Source organism: Suricata suricatta, chromosome 2, assembly GCF_006229205.1.
Source record: "Suricata suricatta isolate VVHF042 chromosome 2, meerkat_22Aug2017_6uvM2_HiC, whole genome shotgun sequence".
NCBI classification, from domain to species: Eukaryota; Metazoa; Chordata; class Mammalia; order Carnivora; family Herpestidae; genus Suricata; species Suricata suricatta.
In genome coordinates this window covers 19376894-19403748 of record NC_043701.1, presented here as the reverse complement: position 1 = coordinate 19403748, position 26855 = coordinate 19376894, and the positions used below count along the sequence as shown (strand labels likewise).

General features: G+C 38.4%; 1 protein-coding gene across 3 annotated transcripts in view; it reads right to left on the bottom strand.

Moving 5' to 3' along the window:
• The window catches only part of CHCHD3 (coiled-coil-helix-coiled-coil-helix domain containing 3), a 267194-nt gene that overhangs the window by 171333 nt on the left and 69006 nt on the right, over window positions 1–26855 (bottom strand). The gene's annotated exons all lie outside the window — the stretch shown is intronic.

Below are 26855 nucleotides of genomic sequence, written 5' to 3'. Positions count from 1 at the left end.
TAAATAAAAAGAGAAACAGTCAAAAATCACTTTGGCCTATATTTATTAAAAGCAAGTATATTTTCTGGGGCGCCTGGGTGGCTCAGTTGGTTAAGCATCGACTTCGGCTCAGGTCATGATCTCACGGTTCATGGGTCCGAGCCCCGTGCCGGGCTCTGTGCTGACCGCTCAGAGCCTGGAGCCTGCTTCAGATTCTGTGTCTCCATCTCTCTCTCTGCCCCTCCCCCACTCGTGCTCTGTCTCTCTCAAAAATAAATATTTTTTTAAAGTGGGTGTATTTTCTAATAAGCCCCCATGCAGCCTTTACCCAAGCATTTAAACAGAATTCAAATCCCTGAAAAAGCTTACTGATAGTACTATTAAACTAGTTTCACAAAATACCTCCTATGTAAAATTGAAATGTGCCCACCTAAAAATGCCATCCCTGGTGCCTCCTTTGTCCTCTGGAGAAATAAACAGTAAGTCTAATTAACAAGCCATCTATAAGACAAATATTTGAAAGTAACCATCATCTTGCGTCAAAACTGACTCATTCAACTGTTGAACGCACACCAGCCATGGGATGAAGCGCTGATGACCCAGTGCCGAGCAAGAAGGACGGGCCCTATCCTCATGGATCTTACGTTACAGCGGGGGATGAAAAATGTACTAAGATGTCTTCCCTCCGGATGAATTACTCCCATTTTCCAGGGATCCTCAGATGCAAAAATGGCCAGACCTTTCAACAGCAGGGGTCCTGACTTCTGGAAGGACTCCAATTTGTCCCTTATCTCCAGATTAAATGTAACACTGTGGACACAGTCTAGCAAAATAAGAAAGCAGAACTTTACCCTCCAGGATCTGTACAGAACACCGATTCTGATAATGAAGCATCTGACACCACTGAGTTTATCAGTAACCTCATCACACAATTACATCATATTAAGTTACCATCCACTAAACCCCCTCAGTGTGCATGAAAAAGATAAATTACTCTGGTACCTATTTTCACCATAATGCCTGGCACATAAAGGTATTCAGTAATCACTGAATGAGAGTGTATTTCAGTCTAATCTCATGGACAAAGACTTTCTGATTGCCTTTTCTTCTCTGGGAGAATAACCCCTCTATACCATCATATCCCTAAAGGTACAAGCGCTGCTTTAAAAAGAAAAGGTAAAATTGTTATGTTGGTATAAGTGAAATTCTGAGTGAAATCTACTTTGTAAGTGGGAATGATGAGCACCAAATTGAATTCAATACTAGCCTATCAAATTTTAGTTTTAAAATGATTCTTGAAAAGAACTAAAGAAAATAAAAATCTTTGCTACTATTTTTAAATTGCCACATGATTTAGACACTCTGAAATTCTCAGAAATCAATTATAACCAAACTTGATTATAATAAATTGTAATTAAAAATATATTTAGAAATTACCTTGTAAAATATATTCCTAAAAATTAAACCTGTGTGTTTTTAGGTCTTGAATAAAGATGAATAACAGAAACATATTAAAACCGGCACTTTGAAATACTCTAATGCAAAAGTAACCTCTAGAAGCTTTTCCGTAAGGGACACCTGGGTGGCTAAGTTGGTTAAGTGTCCTACTTCGGCTCAGGTCATGGGCTCACAGGTGTGGGTTCAAGTCTTGCCTTGGGCTCTGAGCTGACAGCTCGGAGCCTGGAGGCTACTTTGAATTCTGTGCCTCCCTCTCTCTCTGCCCTTTCCCCGACTTGAGCTCTCTCACTTAAAAAACAAATAAACATTAAAAAAAATTCAGGAACTTTTCCTTAAGCTATAAGTACAATTACATTTACACAAACCAAATTTCTCCATATTATTTCACAAGGAGTTCAGCAACATTAATGATACCAATACTCAAGGCACATGCATAATCGAGAAAGAACACCAATAATTAGAAGTCTTGCTGTAGAGCATCAGTTCCAAAATCTCCATAAATAAGCAGCAGCGGCAGCATCCGTGGGATATTGTGAGAAATGCAAATACTCGGACACCACCCACATCTACGGAATTAGAAAGTCTGGCGGTAGTGTCTCGCAAATTGCCTTTTAATAAGCCCTCCAGGTGATTCTAATGCTTACTAAACCAAGAGCCAGGCCCTCATCTGCCACAATATACTTCCACCCACATAAATCCTGGAGATCCTATAAAAAGAGAAGAACCCCAAAACTGAAGTGGTCCACTTAAGGCTAGTTGCTGATTACAAAACGGCGCACTTAAAACAGTTATTGGCATATCACCTGCACGTAAGATACTACCCATGTTACAAGTCAGATAAAAACTAAAAATAATAAGAATCACCATCATGTACAGATCACCTACTGTATGCCAAGCACTGTGTTAGGGACTTTACATACATACAACTATTATAAAAGTTACATTATTAGTTCATTAACATAAAATGAATTCTATACAACTAGATTTTGTATTTTCTACCACATGTGGTATATCGTATTTTAAAGTAGTATTTAACAATAACTACCTACTTTTTTAAATTTAGTTTACTCACATATGATTTCATCAATTTTAACTACAAATGGAGTTAAAAGGTGCTCAACCTTAAAAGTTTCATGACAAGTTAATGAAAAACAAACTACTATGTTCAAGGCGCCTGGGCAGCTCAGTCAGTAAAGCATCCAACTCTTGATTTTGGCCCATGAGCCTCTGCGCCAACAGCATGGAACCTGCTTGCAATTCTTTCTCCTCTCTCTCTCTCTCAGCCCCTCCCCCATCGCTCTTGCTCTCAAAATAAACAAACTATTTTTAAAAAAGCAAAAACATGTATGCAACTTCAATGTTATAATAAAAAACAAGGGTTATCAGTTTGTAATACTTGGTACAGAGGCACAGACTTTGGAGTTGGGAGTCCTGGGTCCAGATCAAGGCTCTAGCACTTACTAGCTGAGTCAATGTGTAAGTTAACTAACCTCCCTGGGTCTCGTTAGTCTCATGAGTAAAATGAACTGGCATAATACCTACCTTATAGGGTTCTATACACACAGAGCATTTAGCACGATGCTTGCAATACAATAAGCACTCACCACTGTTAGGGTAAGTAGTAGTACTAGTAACAGTACTCACTATGGGGCCAGGATACAGAGAAAGCAGTAGTATTCTGAAAAGAAGAAAATCTCCAAGTTTGCTAACTACTATATATAGCTTTGCCTTCTCCATCTTTGTTTCCAAGTTTTCACCAATAAGAAGTTCTGCTTCAGTTTCATGACCTTCAAGAACCTCCAAAATTGAAAATGACAATCAATGACCTTGCAACCCTATCCCTTTCACATGGCGCTTCATTTCTCCCCCACTTGCCTCTAAGTTCTGTAAGGGCAAGAAGCTGGTCTGTTTTTGTTCACTGCTATATCCCTGGTGCTTTCAAGTGCTCAACAAATACTTGTTGAACGTATGCATCCAAGAATGAATGAGTGGCAGGTTTCCGACCACAGACCAAGAGAGACAGACAGAAAGACAGGAAAGGAGGGAGGGAGGGAGGAAAACCAGCTGGCGGAGCACAGGAGGCTGAGGGATTTACAGAACAACCAGTGAGGCCAGCTAAGCCCTACAAGGGCCAAGCCACAGGTGGTAAGTGTCAGTCAACACCTAACTGTGCTGGACTCTTGGCTTCAGGGAAACTAGACGTGGCACAAAGTGACTAAAAGGAAAATTATTTTCCCTTCTTAGTAAACTCTTAGCTACTTTTATTCATCCTTACAAATAGACATGCATCTTCATAAAGTCTGGCAGGAGGGCCCAGAACAAATTCTTATTACCTATCAGCAACTAATCTGTACAATCTAATAAACCTGTTTTCTAGCTTTAAAATGTGAAGATTGAACTGTACCATCTCAAGGTCACTTGCAGGTAGAAGTTTTACAAACATCGTCCATTAAATATATTATTTCTCCTCCTATACAAACTCTTAAGAAAGGTGGCGTGAGGGGACAGATGAAACTAAGTATCATTTCCAAATTTTCACTCAGTAGGCACTTACATTTCTAGTGTCAACCTTTGACTTTCCACACTACTTAATGAACACCATGTACTAGGAGCGCCTGGGTGGCTTAGTCGGTTGAGCGTCTGATTCGATTTCACCTCAGGTCATACTCTCATGGTTTGTGGGTTCAGACCCCACGTCGGGCTCCAACCTAACAGTTCAGAGCCTGTTCGGGATTTTCCTTCTCTCTCTCTGTCCCCCAACCTCCTCCCCTGTTTGCATGGGTTCTCGCTCCCTCCCTCTCAAAAGTTAAAAAAAGAAAAAAATGGACTCACAAATTCATTCAATAGGTAATTATTGAGTATCAGACACTATTCTGGTTACTGAGGACAAAATGGTGAGCACAAGAGACAGAGTCCTTACCCTCATGAAGCTTAAACTCTGATGTATTTTCTTAAGTGAGGTTGCAATGAAACTACATGGATGGGAGCCAAAAACGGAACTGAATCTAAAGGATATTAACTGACGAGCCTCAGGAAGGAGAAAGAGTTTGAGAGGAAACATGTGGGAGAGGACTTTCTTTAGAGCTCTGTGACTGCTGGCTCAGACACCGACGGCTGGCAGACCCCGGGTCACCGAAGGGGCACTTTTAAACACACACACACACACACACACACACACACACACACACACAACTGTCAATAAAACTTAGTGCAGGGCTTGAAGAGGGATTTAAAATGGGCCTTTGCAACCTTAAAAAAGAATTATAGAAAACGTTAGATGTTTTTCTTACTTACATATTGTTTTGGAGGGCAGATTTCAGAGAGATGGTCTCACTAAATGAGGTTTCCTTTTTAATTCAGGAGTAAAAGCAACAGATTAAAATTTTCTATATTGCAATGTTCCTAATTTCCCCCTAAATCTCTCCTCCACAAAGTTCACTTACAGCTAATTTTTCTCAGATTTTGAGCCAAGCGAAGGAGCTTGCTTCCTGGGCCTCGCTGAATGCTACTGGCCCCAGGGTGGAGCTGCACACCAGAAGTCAGGTCGCGTGTAAACACGCCCCTAGGGAAACAAGACTGAAGTGCCCATTGACAACAGAAGACAGTCCTTAACTTTTAAGGTCCTTCTTAGGTGAAAAGAGGGTATGAGATAAAACAGGTCTTGCATTATTAACTTGGGTTTCCAAAGCGTTAAGAATTACCTCAAAATAAAACTAAACAAACCAAATATCTTGGAGAATACATTCCCTTTTTATTTACTGGCATCCCCCACTTATTATTTCAGATCTCCTGGTCTAATATTATTCTACATTAAGCCCCTGATTTAAGTTTCATTTAAATCTCCTTCTTTTAAATACATATCTCTCCTCATTTAAATTCTCTAGAGTTTTAAGCAAAGAAGTAGGAGTTTAGTGTAAACTTTTCTTATTTGCATTAAGTAATTGGATAGCTTGCCTAAGCTTAATGAAACAAATACCAGTCAGCTCTGCCCTTATACCTCAAGCCCCAGCAACTTCGCTCTTTTTCTCAGTATATTCTCCATCAGGTGAGAGATTTAAGATACACCAGCAAAATGAATTTCTAAAAACCAGCCAAATCTCCTATAATGAATATTATTACAACATGTCCTTTTAAATAGGGAAAAAATAAACTACTTCTATATTCAGCTTTCACGGATATCTATAATCTAGTCCTACGTATTTCTATGCAAAAACCAGCCAATATTATTTTCCAGCCAACTTATTATTCCAAAGAACCTAAAGATTTCAAGAAAGTGGGAAGAACATTTTAAAGATAGCTTCAGCTACCTGTTTTTTATATAGTCAACCTCATTATCCTCCATGAAGGAGGCACTACAACCCCCCTTCTTTTCCATGAGGAAGCCAGAGGTGTGGAAAAGCATGGGGGGGACCTGAAACACCAGGATCTGATTTCCAAAGCTATGCTTTTCAAACCTCCTGAACAGTCAAACCCTCTGCAGGAGCTGGTTTCCATTACATCACTCACTTTGTGGTCACATATGGACAGTTTTTAAACCTGATATTATTCATAATTATTTTTTAAAACCGCATTTTTATTTGTTTCTAATATATCAAGTCAGATTTTGCCAAAGTCAAAATTACTACCAGCCCTTTCCCAAAGTGGTTTGGCTTTCAGTGGTCCTAAACGTTTCTCTGAACCTGCACACTGCTCAAATGGCCATTCACAACACTCAGATTTATCTTCATGTAGGCTGACACATAAGTAATTCTATACAATTCTAGCTTAGAAAATTACCTTATAATTTAATGTATAAGGCCATTATATTACTGAGGAAAGATAACAAGAACCTCAGATAATGGGCAAAAATAACCAGGAAATGAAGATTGTTAGCTTACAGAGATTTGATGAAATGATTGATCTGCAACTGAACTGTGACCATTACACACAGACAATATCTGGAAGGTATTGCAATGCACAGACTGTTTCAAACACTGCAAGAGAAAAATGAGCGACTAAAACCTCAAAGGTCATTTCTAATGCTAATGATGAATTTTATTTTAATGCATCATACTTTGTCAGAACATGCTGAACCAGCATTCAAAATACTGTTTACTATTCATTTTTTAAACAGAAAAGCTGAGCTGGTAATTCAACGAACTGATTATTAGACTATTAAAAATAATGATGGAACAAGTATACAACTTTTTATTAGTGAGACTTTACAAAAATAAAAGCACAGAGCAAGCTTAATACTTCTCTACTTAAATTACATCAAATACGGGAAGAGATATCTGTGCACTGAGATAAATACACATGAATATAGCCATATTATAGTGTTATAAAATAGCTACGTGTTTCCATGGGACATTTTATATACCTATATGTAATATGTAGATGTGCAACAGATACAGAGTTAGCATTTAGTAATGCTGACTTCTGTGCCAGACACAGGTCTAGGCACTTGTCAGGTGTAACTTACAACACCCCTTATGGAATCGATTATTGTACTTTGAATGAGGAAGCAGAGACAGAGAGAAGTTATGTAAAACCAAAGGTTGTGTAAGTTAAATAGAGCTTGGGTCTTGGCAGGTATTCAACAAATATTTTGAAAGAATAAATCCAGACTGTAAGCATAGTTTAGTATTACAGAACATAGGTATTCTTTATATAATGGTAATTTAGCAATAAATGGCACTGTCTTGGAAAGCTGAATGACCGCAATCTGGCAAACCATATAGTAAATTAGTATTATTTAACCAGCATTATGACCTGGCTCTGAATATAACTGAGAGGACATTTATTTTTGTCGTCTATGTTTCTACATAAATATCATTTTAAATGTCATTCAGAATTTCACAAAGTTTCCTTCCTTTGCAGAAGAACATTCTTTTAAAGTGATTTTAGCATACACTCAAATTTACTCGTAGTCTGGACATTTCCTGCATACCTTCAAAATGATGCTGGAGGTGAAACTCAGCCTATAAATGGAAACACACAAGTTTTACTGGGGATTACCTGTAGCCATAATCCTAACCCGTTCTCATCCCTGCCCCCTACCCGAGGATTGTCTCCCATCACACGTCACATATTATTTTGTACCTAGAGTCCTTATTTCAGTTCTTACTTGGGGACAAGTTCTACTTGTCCTGGTTTTCTGATACCATTTTCTTACCAAATACATTCTCCTACTGCACAGGAAAAATACATTTATACTTGAAAAGAGTTCTGATTATTTTTAAAGAATTCTGATTTTATTCCCAAGTTAATGTCACCATATTCATGGCTCATAATTGTCCCTGTCACTTGTAAATTCACAATTAAACTCCCTAACAGGTACTTACACAACACCCCGAGGCACCCTCTCTTCTCTCTTCTAGAAAGACCTATGGCCACTTCTTTATCAGCTTAGGCTGAATATTTAGAGGCATCTTACACCAAAATCAACTATTTCAAAGACATCAGTTGTTACAATATTCAAAAATACAAACAAACAGTGGTAAGAATAAGAAGGTGAGACACCATTAAGTTGTGGCATATCCATAGGGTCTGAAAACCAACTGTTTCATAGGAGGAGGAGGAGAAAATCACCTGCATGTCCTGTTTTTTGTCTAGAAAGTATCTGCACCCCTCCTCCTGCTAGCACTGTTTTTGTGGGTGCTGCGGGGTTTACGTACTAAGATGCTGGAGGCAACCACAGAGTCAACTGGATACAAACACCCATATCTTGGGGACAAATCCCTCTCATCCGCCCACAGGGGCAGCTCGAGCCGGGGACAGATAACAGTGTGAGATGGCTTTCCGTGAAGACAACATTCCTGAATCAGTGACCTAAGATACGGGGGCATCTGTGTAAAAAGGACTCTGAGCTATGAAGAAACGACAGCATCTTCATATCCTCAAGTATACAGAACATGCACCAAGCCTTTTTTGGTGATTTGCATTTATGTTTCTTCTTCATAAAAGACACATTTTGCCAGAACATATATTTTGAAATTATGTCCTTATTAAGGTGGTAAGTCTGTGGAAACTTTGGGCCAGAGAACAGTGAGAGAGAAGACATTACCATTCTCCATTCTAAAACTTGCAGAGGAAAATAATCAATAGTGCTTTTCTATTTCAAAGAACTTTCAAGATTGAACCAAACTGCAACCTCTCACCCTCTACTGGCATTATGTTTCTGGAACATACAGATATCCACTCCACCTAACCCAGTCCATCTCTTTTATGGGAGACGCTTTAATGTTAAAGCTTAGTGGATTCCTCCATCAAGCCCAGAGTAAACATTTTTAAGGAAAGAATGATTATATAAAGTCTTTTATTTTTTTTTAAATCAAGTAGTCTTTGAATTTCTCATTGTTTTTGATTCATATATTGAGCTCCTAATTTGATTGATGCATAAAGGTTAACAATGACTTGTTTTTGTAAACTGTGCTTGTTATCATCACATAATTTGTGCTTCTTTTTTCTGGTTAGTAGTTATAACCCTGATTTGTAACTTTTCTCATATTTCTGTTTGTTTGGGACAACTCTGCCCATCTATTAATTTTTAACCTTAACTTACTAAGGTTAAAACAAATGACTTTGTTTTAAGTGTACATCATATAATACGTAGCTCCTGGGTAGGTGAATGTGTCTGTGTGTTAACACAATCCAGCAGCCCTGATCTTTAAATGGGCACTGTGGCCAGCCGCGGTTATTAACAGTATAACAATGGATACACTTACCTTTATTCCTTCCATTTCATGTTAACTATTATTTTTATGTTGTTATCTCTTTTTTCCCTTTCCTTGTTTTCCCAGTTAAATCAAGTTACTATATATTCTCTTCCCCCCTCAAAAAGATCCTCGGTATTTTTCTATGCAATTAGTGGCCCGTTCTTTTTCCTGCTCACTTTTCCCCCTACTGTTGTTTAAAAACACAATTCCTACTATTTTCTGAACCCACTACCCTCTGCAAACTCAGTAAGATGAAATCATTTGAATACAGTGACTTTTCCCCCTCAACCCAACTCTCAACTAAGGGTTCAGTGCTTTCAAATTCACACACTTCTTGGGTTTTCTCTTCAAGGATTTCTCTCCAATTTCAAGAATCCATATTAATAGTATCCTTATTAGATTCCTGTCTCTTATTCATGTACACAATACAAAGAATGTTCCTCATGGGCACTTTTCTCTACCTTTCCCTACATTGAGATCTCTGTTGTATATTTTCCTAAGATGGTTTACTGCACCAGAAAGTTCTCTATGACTAGCAGCTTCACACCCCTCTTCTATCTACTTTTGTGATGTTGGGAGCTGGAAGTCTCTAAACCACATTTCTGCTCTGCGGTTGGGTCCCTGTTGGGTTCTGCTGATAGAGGGTGCCAGAGGGAGACCGCAAGGCTAGGGGAAGAAAGGGCACGCTCCAGTTTGCAGGTCTATGCTCATTCAGCATCACTCAGGCCTCACTATTTAACCCAGTTTGTCCACACTTGCAAAATCAAACTCACCACACCCCACTCTAGAGACACCAGCCCTGCCTCCCAGAATGCTCCTCAAGATCTGAGTCCCAGCAACACTGGCCTCTCTTCTAAGCTCAGAGATAGGATCACCACCAGCCAGGGGGCACCTCCTCCTCTGAGGCCAGGCAGCAGTACACAGATCCTTTCCCTCCCAGGATAGCCAGGGCTATCTCTGCGACACCTTCAAGCCGTGCTGTCCGATACAGTCGATGACAGCCACACAAATGTAGCAGTTACAAACTGAGATGCGCTTTCAATACAAGGCACCCATTGGATTTTTAATACTTAGTATGAAAACAAGAATGTGGTATGATTCATTAGTAATTTTATATTAAATGTTAAAATGATATTTGGGATATACTGGGGGAAATAAAATATCTTAGAATTATTTTCATCTACTTCTTTGTACTTTTTTGACATGGCTGCTAGACAAATTCTAATTAATAGAAACATAATGTGAACCATCTATGTAAATAGCACTGTCTTAGAACTCCTTTTTGTTGTTATTTTTTCCCTGCCTTTTCCACTCTTAAATACTTCATTAACAATTCTTATACTAAATTCTCTCTGTAAAAGCAACTGATGAGTTTTGTCTCGTTAATGGATTCGGGCTGCTAGCTGTTACCATTAGTAAATGCTCGGAACCCTTGCACGCCCAGGGGTCTTTTCTTCACCTGACAGGTAAATGAGAGCCCGATACAGAATTCTGGAGTTACAGTTCTTTTTCTCAGGAATCCCGAGAGTTATTCTACCTCTAGCTTGCAGTTTGGTAGAAGAAAAGCCTAAACCAGACTGATCCCATTTCCTTTATAAATTAGTGGTTCTTTCTGTGAGGAAGCTTATAGGAGTTCCTCTTTATCCTTAGAGTTGAGAAATGTTAGCGTCTATGAATAGGGGTGCATCTGCTCTCACCAACTCTCCTAAATAGAGAGGCTTTGCAAAGTGCAGGCTCCAGGCTGTCTTCAACTCAGTGAAATGTTTTGCACCATTTAGTTACAACTGTTCCTCTTTCTCGTCCATTTATCTCCATCTACAATTTAGTTTATTTCATCAAATAGAACCTGCATGGGGTTATCTTCCCCATCCTTCAAAATCTATGAAATCAAGATAGGAAACCAATGTGTCCTACAATCCAGTGGCAATATGTGCCAACAGTACAAACACCAAAAGCACCACTGGAATATTCCAACAGTTCTTGATGGAAGCATCTTTTCTGAGAGCTCCTTTCACCTGTCTATCTGGCTGCAGTGTCCAGCAAGTGCCCCGTAGTCATCTGCCCACCCACCAAGGCGTGGGCCCAGCTGCTGGGCCACATTAACTGGGGGGATCGTTCAACTGTAGGAGATGAGGCTGTCTCCACCCTGGGGCCTGCTGGTATATCACCAGCTGAAAAGTTTTCAGCCCCCTGTCAAGGGACCAGGAGAAAGTCTCTCTGTCCCCATCTCCCACCCAGACCAGGTGACAGGGACATGGAAGCCAACAGGTTCTCTGAGGAGCATTCAGACAGACGGGACAATTCTGCTGATCCTTGTGCTACGCAGAAACTAGCCCACTGGCTCACATCTGCCCATCACATGCTCTTGTCACCAGCGACAGCGGGGAACGAGACTGAACTTGAAATGAGAGGTCAGTGGAGATGCTTTCAATGCTATCAAGCCTCCAACTCCCTAAAACCCTCTCCACTTCTAAAATTTCTCTGCTATTTTTAGTTTTTTTAATGCTAAAGAGTAGACAGATGAAAAGTGCTAGATGAAACAATCTAGGGCACTGGAAATTAAGTCTTCTAGAAAAAATTTCCCTATGTTGCCTTTTCACTATAAGCTGCATTTCCCTAAAAAGAAACCTTGAAGTGGACCATAGCTCCCCTAAACACTTCATAAACACTATGAAGCCGTTCTGTATACTTTATACATACATATGTAATATATGCATGGTGACAACCACTAACACCTAAACAATCAAACAAGAGCAATTTCACATACGGACAGAATAGCATGGCCCAGTTTTGCAGCTAAAAATAATCAGACATGATTGAAGGACAGGTCTTAGGAATCAAATAATAGGGAGAAGGTCGATCTTGCAGAGCACCGCTTTGATTAAATACTGCACAGTAGTAAGATCAAGATTAAATTCCATGGCAAGCACCTATTCCGTAATCCTGGTGAAATACATAGTGAATTGACACAAAGGTCAGCCTGAGAGAAGAGTGACATCCTCTTGTGAAAGCTTAAGAGCCTAATGAAGTTTGTACGTGGAACAGAAAGACAACCACCACCCCTCAACCAAAGAAGTACATGCTGCAAAGACCAATTTTGTTCTCAATAAACTAATGGAAATCAATGACAACAAAATCCACTACAACAGCCTCTTAAGGATCAAATTTTAGGGGCACCTGGGTGGCTCGGTCAGTTGAACATCTGGCTTTGGCTCAGGTAATGATTTCATGGTTCATGGGTTCTAGCCCCGCATCAGGCTCTGTGCTGACAGCTAGCTCAGAGCCTGGAGGCTGTCTTCGGATTCTGTGTCTCCCTCTCTCTCTGACCCTCCCTTGCTCACACTGTCTCTCTCTCCAAAAAAAAAAAAAAAATTCAAATTTTAGGGGCACCTGGGTGGCTCAGTTGGTTACGTGTCCAACACTTGATTTTGGCTCAGTTTATGAATTTGCACCCTGCATTGGGCTCCTTGCTGACAGAGTGAAGCCTGCTTGGGATTCTCTCTTTCTTTCTTTCTCTCTCTCTCTCTCTCTCTCTCTCATCTCTATCTCTCAAAATAAACTTAATCTAAAATAAAAGACGAATACAATTTCACATCATTGAGCACAGCCACCATTCTTATTATGAGCTAATTAAATACAGGCCTTAAAAAATATATATCCATGAGACAAAGTCGGTTGGGTGACCAACTTTGGCTCAGGTCATAATCTCACAGTTCGTGGGTTCAAGCCCCTCACTGGGATCTGTGCTGAACAGCTTAGAGCCTGGAATCTGCTTCAGATTCTGTGTCTCTGTCTCTCTCTGTCCTTCCCTGCTTGCGTTCTGTCTCAATCTCTCAAAAATAAACAAACATTAAAAAAATTTTTTTAATTAAAAAAAGGAAAGAATATCCATCAGTCTCACATGTGAATAAAGATGGCCCTATATTTTTCACCTCTACTACTCTGTAACCTCAAAAGAAATATCAAGAGTTGAAGGGGCCTTGACCCTTAGAACAAGCTCAGCTTTCTGTTACAAGTCACCTTGGTCTACACAAGTACAACAGACAACACCAGCAGCCACCAGGCCTGCTCCACAATGCATTCTACCCAGATGACCACAACCATTTCACACGCTACTCTGATACTCTTCATCAGCTAAAAACTCATTCTTTGGCAGATGTTCTATTTCTAGCATCCCCATGAAATCATGCTAAAGAAAAAAACAAACTCTGATAAAAACACACTGATCTGAAAGCCACACTATACACACACACACACACACACACACACACACATACACACACACATACACACACACACAGTGTGTATATATATATATATATATGTATATATATATATATATATACAGTGTGTATATATATATACACACACTGGATTATGCATATATACTGGATTTCGCTTTAATTTTCACCTTAAACAGAAAATGAGATAGCAGAAAGATGTAGCACAAGATCCACAACTGTGAATTTCTGTATGGTCGCACCTGCTGTCATTCTCTGGTTCATGTTCACTCCCTCACTTGATATTTTCCATCTCTGACTCAAAAGTAAAATCACCGACATAACTTCAGGAATAAGAATTATTACCACTCAGGAGTCACACCAAAGATAAAAATGAAAGAAACAAATGGAATCACCTGAAAATGCATTAAAAACTACTTTTTTGCAAATGTGATATGTAGACCATAGTGTGGGAACAAGGAATCAGCCCACAGGAGACAGAGCATGACATCTAGACCTTACACTTGAAGAGTCAAGGGCGACACAATTCCAATTCATTCTAACAAAAGGCATTCATTCAGACCCATGTCCTCCTTCCTTTCTCTATTCCATCTCATTTGTTACTCTGAATACTCGAGATTTTCTTGCAGAACTTATGCCTTTTAAATGAAAAAATATGCATAATCTTCAGCTAATAATATCATAATAGCTGCCATTTAGGGAGGTCCTCCTTGTGCCAGTTATTTTAACAGGTGCTTTATGTGCATTATTTCATTTAATTCTCACAAAAATCCCACAGAGTAGTAGTCATTCACCTTTCAGAGCTAGAGAAACCAAAGTTGAGAGAAGTTAAATACACTGCTAAAATCACATAAGAAAATATGTGGTAAAATTTGTATTCTAGATTTCTGACTCCCACGTGCTAGCAACTATTCTACGTGATCTTGACTGTGTGAAGCGAACTGCTTAGCTAAAAAAGCCCCTCCAGGTAAAAGGTCCAGTGTTCCGATTCAAATGTTAACATACGCAGCTAGTCTTTCTTCCCTCCCCTAACAGACCCCTCCATCTTGTCATCAGTCAGTAATGCAACTGCTAAACCAAACCCAGGTAGTGGGATCACACAGCAACAAGTGATGAACAGAAGATCCAGAATGCACTTCACTCTTACCCCCCACTCCCAGACTCGTGAGGTTGGGAAATGCTGCTACAGCACTATTCCACAAGTATCATCTGCGTATAAAATTACATGAAGAGAAGCATAAACCAAAGATTACAGCCGCATGGATTACGACTACAAGATACCATGGATAAAAGAACAGAGAAATTCAAAGGGGTCTGCGTTAGGTCTTCTCCTCAGAGTTACTAAGGCCACAGAGGGAATAAGTTAACGTCTCAGTTAATACGAATAGCTATGCAGTCCCTCAAATTTAGTAGTTACAGGCGGGGATCTGCCGGAACCCCATCAGTGATCTGCAGCGTCATCCTAAGCGAGAAAAGGAGCCGCAGGGCTGCAGTGAGGAGGGAGAGCACTCCTCCGCTCCAGAACCGCACCCCGACACCTTGGCAGCAGCCTGCTGCAGAACAAGACAGCCCGCACGCAGAGCAGGGGAAGGAAATGCAAGACTAACAAAGGCTACAAATATCTCGTGCGCACTGCCTTCGTGTTTCACAAACATTTAATAAGGTAAAAACTTCAAAATTAAAAAAAAAGCCACATCTACTTAGACAAATAAAACTGTATTTCCACGATGTTAACAGCCATTTCTAAATTTCAACTCTATTATAGGCCCGAGGAACTAAGGCTTTTTAATTATGCAATATTAGTCACGGACATCGTGCTCCAAACCCACGCAGCACGAACCATGTTAGCTAAACCAACAAAATGAATAATTTAACTCTCAGGCAGCAGGAATCCACTATGCCACCTTCATTATTTACTTCACAACGCCCATTTCTATCAGTTTTTGAAATAAGAGCTGTAGGTGTTCAAGAGGAGGCCATGGGCTACTTACATAGGTTCGGACCCACGTTATCACAGGAAAATTAATTCGGCCTCTGTTCAAAAATATCTAAGTAATCAAGGATGTTTTAAAATCAACCTACACTCTCTTACTGGTCTCTCGCATTAAATTTGAACCCATTAAATGTCAATAACCACCAACATATAATATAATCAATGTAATGATACTTCAGATAAAGCAGATACATACGCTATGGGATTGTCACAAAAAAAAAAACCAATGTACCTCATCAATTGTGTATTTTCACACCTTTTAATAATTGACTTTTCTTTATTGCACCAGAAAAAGGGATTATTTTTTTTTTTTAAGAAGGAACAATTTTTGACACAAAAACGCTTCTATCATTTTCCTTCATGGGAAGAATTTTATGGCTTCTCACTGTAACTAACAGGGTTGTGAAAAGCAGCAAGAAACCAGATGCGTTCACAGCAATCCAGAACAAATCTGGTCACAGAGACCAAGGCTGGAACTCGATCACTCGGCGGAATATCAAGAGTGTCCAGTTACCCCACAGTTCACAGGAGGCCCATCTAGCTCCGACTTTGCAGCGATGATACCCATCATGGAGATTTGAAAAATGGTCCCTGAATCAGATATTTCAGTTTTATAAGCAGCTAGAATTGTACTAACTCATATAGAACTCCTAGTTAGAATAATTTTAAAGATAAATAAATACTGTCAAGAAAGAAAAATTTCAGAAATAACTACAAATTTCATTAAGATATATAGCAGATGTTACATGGAAGATGAATATTCATTCCATCTGGCTTCCGCTGCAATTCATTTTATCTTTACAGTGATTTCCAAATATCCCAACTCAAAATGCTTACATTGTACAAAAATTTAACTGCAACACGTTTGTGGTGCAAACAGTTTGTCATTTTTTTGCTTAGTTCAACATGACTAAGTTTGTTAATATATTTTGACAGACTTGCATAACATCCTAAAATGTTTTGAACAATGCAGTTTAGGCCGCAATGCAATATTAATGAGTGAATAATGTTCTTGAATATAAGGTTTAATATTTAATGATTCAGAGTGCTGCCTGGATTTGATGCAGAAGAAAAATGTGATTTGGAATCACTGCATTTTTCAGGGGACATGAGAAAAAGACTATGGATTCGAGGCAAACCTTTAACCTAAACTTTGAGCTGGGGTCTCAGGTGTGAAATTGATGCTTCGCCAACTGAATTTCTAGTGCTTATCAGTATTCACAGCATCACAACATTTATCAAGTGTCATTTATCAGAATTTTGAAATTACTGGGAGCTCAGATGTCTATGCCAAGAGGGGGGAAAGGAGGGTTAGCATAAAAATAACACTGGGTAGTCTACGTTCAAATACATTTAAGAACCAAACCTGCCAGTTGCATTAATATGCCAATGTGATTATTTCTCTTTTTAAAAATGTGTGAATCAAATAACATAACTCCATATCTTCTGTATAAGTACCTAATCTGCAGGACCACAGAAGAGAGACCTAATCAAAGGGATCACAGAGTGAAGCTGGTTCAACATATTAGTCTAATCCACACATTGCTGAACTTGACGTACCTGCAAACATTTCTATGTCTTAAAACTAAGCACAAGAAGAGCAATAAGAATAAGATTTATTGAAATCAGTAAAGTAATACCCAAAACCACAGAGCTGTGAAGAAAGCACTGTAAAGTACTCTTAACTGGAATGTTAATATACTCGGGCTTTTAAAATAAAACACTATTCAAAGGATGAAAATAAGGCCCAGCCTCCAATATTTATCTGCACTTAATAGTTCACAACAGCCATGTCAATAACCACTAAAGCATTACCTAGAATCAGAACATCTGCATTTAAAACGCCACTCTGGCACACTGAATTTATCAATACAACCTCACTGAGCTGTTGGTTTTTGTCACAGGAAGATGGAAATAATAACACCTTATATGCCAAAAGACTGTTGTAGAGTCAAATAACACTGTTAAGCACTAGGTCATATACTCAAGGCATTATACCAGCATAAGTAAACACAGAAAAATCAGTGTAACGTTTACTGAGCAACTACAATGCGCGGGAGAAAAGTCTACACAAAACCCTCCATTTGCATCACCGCTGTAGTTGTCAGAATAAAAAGAACAAACGGTGGTAGAGTCTATGCTGCTTCATTTAGGTTCTAGGGGGGGAAAAAGGAGGAAAATGAAAAATAATAGGAGAATGGGGGGATGGGGGGATACAAAAAGCACAAAATGGAAAATGGCAGAAATAATTCTAAACGTGTAACTGATCATAATCTGTGTAATTTGGACTGAACTTGCTAGTTCAAGTCACATATTGATAGACTGGATTTTAAAATCCACATACATATTGTTTACAGGAGATACAGAAAAATCATTAAAATACAGAAAGACTGAAAATAAAAAGATGGAAAAAAAGCAACTGGTGAACACTTACCAAAAGAAAGCTGGTACGGATGGTATGTTAATATTGACAAAACAGACTTTATGTTAAAGAGTTATTAGGAATAAAGATAACTACATGATAATAACAAAAGATTCAGTCAACCAGGAATAGATATAATGTTCAACCTATATGCATTTAATAACAGAGCCACGAATTATATAAAGCAAAACTGTCAGAAATACAGACACACAGCTCTTACAGTAACTAGTAGATGATGCAATCTGCAAAAAAAAAAAAAACCTAGATTTGAACACAACTTTTACCTAATGGACATGTATAGGACCCTCCACACAACAAATAGAGAATGCATATTCTTTTCAAGTGTAAACTAAATATGTACTGAGTCATTAAAAAAAGCAAGATAAACACAAATATACAAGTGAAAAAGTTTCTAAGATCTGTATTTCGATCAATGTCATATCTTGACAGTTGGCAAAGTATCTTCTCAATTTGGAAAAAAAGACAAATTATCAACTGATCATCAATGCTCTACTGTTCAATTTGATATAACATGTTTTAATCATTATTTATTGAGCACTTACTATGTGCTTAGAATAGTGTACAAAATAGGTCTTAAAAAATCAGTGACTCTACCATCAACTACTGCATCATTCCTTCCTTTATATCATGACTTTTATATAATGCTATTAAGTTAATTCTATTCCATTTTTAACAGATCAGTAATTACATCCTGATTTATTTTAAAATGAGACAAACAGAAACAAAACTCTTTAAAATGTCTACCATGGAAAATCTGAAGTTTGCCAACAAGTAATAATAGTCTTCTTTCACTATAAGATGTTAATTACTACCATAATCAGTAAGAGTCCATTTTTTCCATTAAACCATTTAAAAGAATTGATGCTACAAATTCAATGAAAATTAATTAATTCCTCCCAAGCACTGGTCCTAATGCTCCTTCAGGTAATGATGGTGTCTCTTTAAGGGAACACAGATTCAGTAATTAGACTTCCCTCAAATGTGAATAACTGAGACAAAAAGGCAGGCAGAAATCCACTTGGTACTCCTTACCACCCTAACCCAAAAATCTATATTACGTTACAGTAGCTTTTATGACTAGTCTCTTTTACAGAGTACTTAAGAGCAGACGGAGCACCTGAGGTGGCTCAGTCAGCTACGTGCCCGACTCTTGGCTTTGGCTCAGATCATGATCTCACATTTGGCTTTGAGCCCAATGTCAGGTTCCATGCTGATGGTGTGGAGGCTGCTTGGGATTCTCTCTCTCTGCACGCCCCCTCCCAGACTTTCTCTCTCTCTCTCAACATAAATAAGTAAACTTAAAAAAAACCTTTTTTTAATGTACTTAGAATAGTACATTCAGAAAAACAGAATACACAAGAACTTGTTAATAGTGGTTACCACTGGGGAAAGAGATAGGGTTTTCTAAATTCTGTGGTATTGCCATTTTAATGCAAATGTACTAAATAAAATGTCAGAGCGACAATAAAAGAAATATAAAGCAAGTTACAAACATAATTTAAAATTTTCTAAAAGCCACATTAAAAAAGTAAAAAGAACCACACCAAAGTAATTTTGACAATGTATTTAATTTAACTAAATACATCCAAAATGATTATTTCCACATATAATCAATACAATTACAGAGAGATTTTTATAAATAAAGGAGATGTTTTATATTCTTTTTCATGCTTGGTCTTTTATAGTTAGAGTAGTATCTTAGTATACTTATACTTAGAGTAGATCTTAATTCTGACCAACCACACTTCAAGCACCTAATTACTTGTGACCATAGGACAACACATACAGTAAAACTCAAAGGCATATCTAGGTACAAGTTAGGTAGTTTTCTTCCTAGGTTTCAAGCCAGTACGGAGGTGTCTATGCAAACATCTCTCTCATCAGTTCTCAGCTCATGGCATACACTGTTTCACTACTGATTCTGAAGATCTTTATCAAGATTTTGCTTAGGAATGGCATCTTCCACACCAAGGGATGATTCAATTTCTTTCTGCAAGGCTTCATTTAGCCTGCTTGTCAATACCCTCAATCCGTATATGTCATTTACCTTCTTGGTATGTAAATGAGAATTCTTAAAATTACACTGTATTTGCAAAGTCATGGATGGGGCTAGACAGTATTATGCTGAGCGAAGCAAGTCAGTTGGACAAAATAAATACTGTATGATTTCACTCATAGGTGGAATTTAAGAAACAAAACAAACCAGCAAAGAGAAAAAAAGAGAGAGAGCGTGAAGGGAGGCAACCCACGAAACAGACTTTTACCTACAGAGAACAAACTAATGGTTACCAGAAGGGAGGTGAGCAGGGGGATCGGTGAGGCAGGTTATAGAACAGGTTAAGAACTGCACCTGTGATGAGCACTGGGTATTGCATGGAAGTTCTGAATCACTTTACTGTCCATGTGAAACTAATAATACACTGGACACTAACTAGCTGGAATTTAAATTTAAAAATTACATTATTTGTGTGCAATGCCACTGACTGTCTTCATTTCAGGGTTTTAACTACATAAGCAAAGTTGGCTACTACTTATCGCCTCACTCTCCTATCAGAAGGTCTTTAAAAAGCCAGAGGGACATCTGGGTGGCCCAGTCAGCTAAGCTTCCGGCTCAGGTCATGATCTCAGTTTGTGGATTCGAATCCTGAGTCAGGCTCTGTGCTGACAGCTCAAAGGCTGGAGCCTGCTTCAGATTCTGTGCCTCCCACTCTCTCTGCCCCTCCCCAGCTCGCTCGCTCTTGCACGCTCTGTCAAATAAGTAAACACTAAAAAAAAAAATTCTTTAAGCCAAACATAATTGAGGAACACAGTTCCACTGTGATAAGCCAGCAAGAGAGACCCTTGGACTTTACAGAGGGTCTCCTAAAGATTGAAAATGATTTTCTGAACAAGCCCCCTCCCCAAAGTGCCAAGAATAAGTCATTTAGCATCATTATAAATTTTAACACTATATTAACTAAAAGAATTTTTTTTCAAATTAAATTTTGATTTTTTTCAATCACTCATTAATCTGATTTTAAAAAATGTCCTATCTCATTTCTCCCACTTAGCACTTTTGGAACTAGACATGGAATATCCTTCAAGAAACATAAGCAATGGTTCATGCAAAAGGGAAAAAAAATTCACCTAGCCTCACTTAGCTTGTTTTTCTAATACTTTCACCAACAAAGAGATTTTGTACACTCCTTAGAAATGATGATGGCAATAGAGAATGTGAAGGTGGCAGGTAGGTTTTCCTCTATACATAACCAGAGAGTAATTCTCTGAAATGCATGGATGGATGGGCTGACAGGCAAAATAGACCATCACATATATAGAACATGTACTATAATTCTGAGTCACTGGGCTGCTTTAAGAACTTTATAAGGAATGTTCCATTTAGTCCTCAAAGTAGCCTTGAAGATATGCCAATGTGACTGTTATTTTTGTCTTCCATCTTACATAGGAGGAAACTGTCCCCTAAAGTTGAGTAATTCACTCTGTGGTCTCTGAACTAGTAACTCTTAAAGATGGAATTCAAACCCAAGCAGTCTGACCCCTGAGGCCACACTGTTAAACTACCCCATTCTACTGCTCTTCAAAGAGATAAAAGTTCTCTGCAAAAATTAGCATGTTGCATTGAAAGTTTAATGTGTCCCAGGCAATTTATATATATATTATCTTATTTAACCTTCACTTAACAAGCTTATCAGGTAGGTATTCTTACTAACCTAATTTCACAACCGAGGGAACTGAGCCTTAAGTCAGCTACTCAAGATCACAAATTACTAAAACACAAAGCTAACAGTCAAATCAAACCTCCATCTCTTAACCTTCAGCCCATTCTCGGCCCCTCCCACAATGTAGGTAGATTTGTAATTACTATAATGGAAAAAAATCCATGTAATTAGGCTTTCCCATGACTAAAATAATTTTATTTGTAATACTTAACAGTTCAAAAAGCATTCGTTATACAGAGAGAAAACCTACATGAAGTTAAGCACTGTCAAAAAACACCACTCATTACAAAACTATTAGAGGCTAACACTGCTTCAATTTCTAACTCACTTTTAGCTGGCTTTAATAGAATTAACTCAGAATGGGAGTACTATTTAAACAGGGACACATTTTCAAATTTTTTCTTTTCAAATATCTACAGAACCCTTATTAAAATTGCTCTTCCATTTAATGTCACACAATAATGACGCCGCCTGAAATCTTCATATACAGTACACTCATATGGGCAGCAAATGTTGCAATGATATTAACCTACCATTCATTTAAGTTGAAATTAAACGAGAATAAAAATGAAAATAAGGAACATTATTGTACAGTTTCACTACAGATTCCAGGGTGAAATAAAATGCTAAGTCATTGAAAATTAAAATATGTATTTGAATTTCTAGCAGTTGCCAGATATATTTGTCACATATATATATTTATATATTGTGTATATTTTATGAAAATAAATATATGTATATCAGTATATGTGCATCTATTTATCTATCTATCTATGGAAATAGGATGAAAAGATATAAATAATGAGGTCAATTAGGATATTTAAAAAATAAATCCTAAAAGTATTAGGGATCTATGCATTAAAATGAATCAAGATAAACCTCAGAAAACAGTTTATCAGTAAGATCATTGTTTCAAAGACCAAATGCAACACAATTTGTGGAATACTGCTAGAACTTGGCCCACTGTGGCCAATTCTTAAAAGTTTCCTTAAGACCTATGTTTATAGGACTAAAACAGTACAGAACTGACAGACATGATCTTAAAAATGCCTGGAGACGTGTATGCTTTAAAAATGGGCTTGAAATGGTAAACTAACCTCTCTGGGTTCAGGTCAGTTCCCATGGGAAGACATGATAAACCATTATTTTTTTAAAGCAAATTTAAAAATAACAAAAACAACCATGGAGCTTTTAAGTGAGTGTGACACACAAAATTGGCTATAAATATCTTAAATGATTCAAAAATGTGATAACTGAAGTAACGATCATTTTGTTGCTGTCCATCATATGTAACAGTGAAAAAGTACTATGTGGTTGTAAAGACCAATTTTATTTCCTTCCTTACCATGACAATGCACTACCATTTACAGTCAGCTGTCAAGTTCAAATTTACATAGTCTTCTGTTTGTTTTGGGTTTTTTTTTTTAATGTATTTATTTTAATTCAAGTTAGTCAGAGCATCTGGGTAGCTCAGTCAGTTAAGTATCCAACTTCAGCTCAGGTCATGATCTCCTGGTTCCTGGATTTGGGCCCTGTGTCAGGCTCTGGGAGCCTGGAGCTTGATTTGGAATTCTGTGTCTGCCCCTCCACACTCACACTCTGTGTCTCTCTCTCTCAAAAATATAAAATAAACACTAAAAAAAATAAAAGTAAATAAATAAATAAATAAATTCAAGTTAGTAACACACAGTGCAGTACTGGTTTTAGAAGTAGAACCCCATGATTCATGACTTACATATAATACACAGGGCTCATCCCAACAAGTGCCCTCCTCTTGAGGCACTTGCCCATCCCCCCCACCCACCTCCCCTGTAGCACCCCTCAGTTTATTTTCTGGATTTAAGTGTCTCTTACGCTTTGCCTTCTTCTGTTTTTATTTTTTTTCCCTTCCCTATGTTCATCTGTTTTGTTTCTTAAATTCCACATGAATGAAATCATATGGTATTTTTCTTTCTTCAACTTACTTCACTTAGCACAATACCCTCTAGTTCCATCAACGTTGTTAAGAATGGCAAGATTTCATTCTTTTTGATCACCAGGTAATATTCCACCACATCTTCTTTATCCATTCATTAGTCGATGGACATTGAGCTCTTTCCATACTCTGGCTATTATTGATAGCAGTGCTATGAACACTGGGGTGTATGTGCCCCTTCAAATCAGCATTTTTGTATCCTTTGGATAAATACCTAGTAATGCAACTGCTGGGTCACAGGGTAGTTCTATTTTTAATTTTCTGAGGAATCTCCATATTGTTTTCCAGAGTGGCTAATACCAGTTTGTATTCCCACCAACAGGGCAAAAGAGTTCCCCTTTCTCCACATCCTCACCAACATCTGTTGTTTCCTGAGTTGTTAACTTTAGCCATTCTGAGGTGTGAGGTGTTATATCATGGTGGTTTTGACTTGTACTGCTCTGATGATGAGCAATGTTGAGCATCTTTTGATATGTCTGTTAGCCATCTGGATGTCATCTTTGGAAAAGTGTCCATTCATGTGTTCTGCCCATTTCTTCACAGGGTTGTTTTTTGGGTATTGAGTTGGGTAAATTCTTAATAGATTTGAATACTAACCATTTATCCAATATCTCATTTGCACATATCTTCTCCCATCCCATCAGCTGCCTTTTAGTCTTGCTGATTGTTTCCTTTGTGGTACGAAACTTTTTATCTTGATGAGGTCCCACATAGTCTTATGTTTTATACTTGTAGAGGCTCCGGGCTTCAACTCAAGATCTTGCCCATATTAATTTGCTACCTTTAATTGGCCACCTTTGGCCCATTTGTTTCACTACTGCAAACATATCTACTTACAAAAAAATAGACAAATAGGGGCACATGACATCATCTTTACAAATCCATAAACCCCTACCCTAACTTTTTAAACTTCAAGCCATAATCATTAGAGAGTCCTGATAAAAATAATTTCCATTAGAAAATCAACACTTAAAATTTTGGACCTGAAAATATCTTAAAGAGTTAATATGAGAATTTCCTGCTGAGGGAAAACTATAAAATAAAACTATACTCATCAATTTTTGCCTATCCATCTGTTATGGACTAAACTGTGTCTCCTTCAAAATTCATATTTTAGAGCCCTAACCTCTGGTATCTTAGGAAGTGATTGAATTTGGAGAGGTAATTAAGGTTAAATGATAAAGGTGGGGCCTAATCCAAAATGACTCCGTTGTCCTTCTAAGAAAAGTAAGACATACCAAGGATGCTCTGGGAAGGGGGTGAGGGGTAGGGGAAGCCAGATAAAGACATAGAGAAGTCAGCCCTCAGCAAGCCAAGGAGGCAAGTCCCACAGGGAAACCAAATCTTTTTCTTTTTTTTTTTTTTAATTTTTGAGGGGGAAAGTGCACACAGGAGCAGGGGGAGGCACAGAGGGAGAGAGAATCCTAAGCTGAGCATGGAGCCTAACACGGCGTTCGACACAGGGCTCAATCCCATGACCATGAGATCATGACCTGAGCCAAAATCAAGAGTTGGACGCTCAACTGACTGAGCCACCTAGGCACCCCTGGAGGAACCAAATCTGACAATGCTATAATTTGGACTTCCAGCCTCCAGAATTGGGAGAATAAATGTCTGTTGTGTCAGCTATCCAGTCGGTGGTATTCTGTCATGGTGGCCATAGCAAACTAAGACACCATCTCCTGAGAAAGAATACCAGAGGAGCTTCAGAGTTCTATAAATTAAGACTCACTGCATTGTAAGGTGGGCCATGAAAGCAAAAGCAAAGTTTAGAAAAGCTAGCTTATAAGTAAAGCTAAAACTCAAATGGAACCAAGATTTATAATGGTATTCAGCATAGAGGTCAGGTTAACATACCTCTCAGAACATAAATTATGACAGTCATTGAAAAGTGGAGGAGAGCAGCAATTTAAGACATTGGGACAATTAAGTAGCAGATGAAAAAAATATGAGTGAAAAAACAGTGTGGAGGGGGAACAGTTTATAGACCTGGGGCAGAAAGAGAAAAGAGCAAAAGAAACTTCCTTAAAATAGCACAACACAGGGGCACCCGGGTGGCTCAGCCAGTTAAGTTTCTGACTTTGGCTCAGGTCATATCTCACAGTTCCTGAGTTCAAGCCCCATTTCTGGCTCTGTGCTGACAGCTCCCAGCCTGGAGCCTGTTTCAGATCCTGTGTCTCCTTCTCTCTGCCCCTCCCTGACATACTCTCTCTCAAAAATAAATAAACACACAAAAAAATTTTTTAGCTGCACAATACTTTGCCATGAGGAAAATTTCCAAATGCAGATACTTTTTGTTTTAGTTCAGTGATCTATGGAATCTAAGTACCATGATACAGCAAACTAAAGAAAGTCTGTTTGGGTTCTGCTGGTTAAACGTCTGCATTGTATCTTCACTGTCATATGTGCAAAAAGAAGGGAGTTTATTCAAAAGATTAGTAGTTGGAGTAGAAGTAGCTGTGGTAATAGCAGTCATTACTTTTAATATTTAAAAGAGCATTATTATAAAAGTTTATAGGGCCAAAGTGACTGCAATATATTATTTGATCTTCACAACTCTAGGGAAGTAGATCTCACTCTCTCATAACTATTTCCATGTTTTCAGAGATAAAGAAATTCTGTGATTCCTCCAACAGTTAATAAGTGGACAGGGAAGGACTAGATCCCCGTCTTCTGATTCCAAATTCTGGGTGCTTTTTGTCTAAAACCACATGGGCATACATACCAAAATCTCTTCCATCTCTACAATGCCATTTCTGTGTTTATTATACTCATCAGCCCGTGTGGTGTAAGGGTGAAGCATGTGTGCATCCCCAGGCTGTCCCTCAATCCAGAGTGAGGCTGAATGTCTAACTTGTCTTCTGCATCTGCTATCCGTCCACAATCAAGAGAAGTTCCAGCAAAAGTACGCACTTACACTTTTTAGAGTAAGACAAACGCTTAGGAAGATAACTGTGCTAATTACAATTTTAAAATCAGGAAATTACAGAAAAATCAAGAAACAAGAAAATAAAAGTGTAAAGTACATAACTTTTCTTTTCTTCAATGAGAGACAGAGGGCACAGGCAAGTAGGGGAGAAGAGCAGAGACAGAGGGAGAGAATCATAAACAGGCTCCACACAGAGCAGAGCCCAACAGAGGGCTTGATCCCACAACTCTGAGATCACAACCTAAGGCAAAATCAGGAGTCAGACCCTCAACTGACTGAGACGCCCAGGTGCCCCTATGCCATACAGCTTTTTTGAGCCTAGACTTCAGCCACCCACTTCCCTGTCACAAGGTTTTCATTTCAATCTTCAAATTTGTTTGATTTTCCTTTCATTTCATTTTTGGTAGCAAGCGAAAAGCCA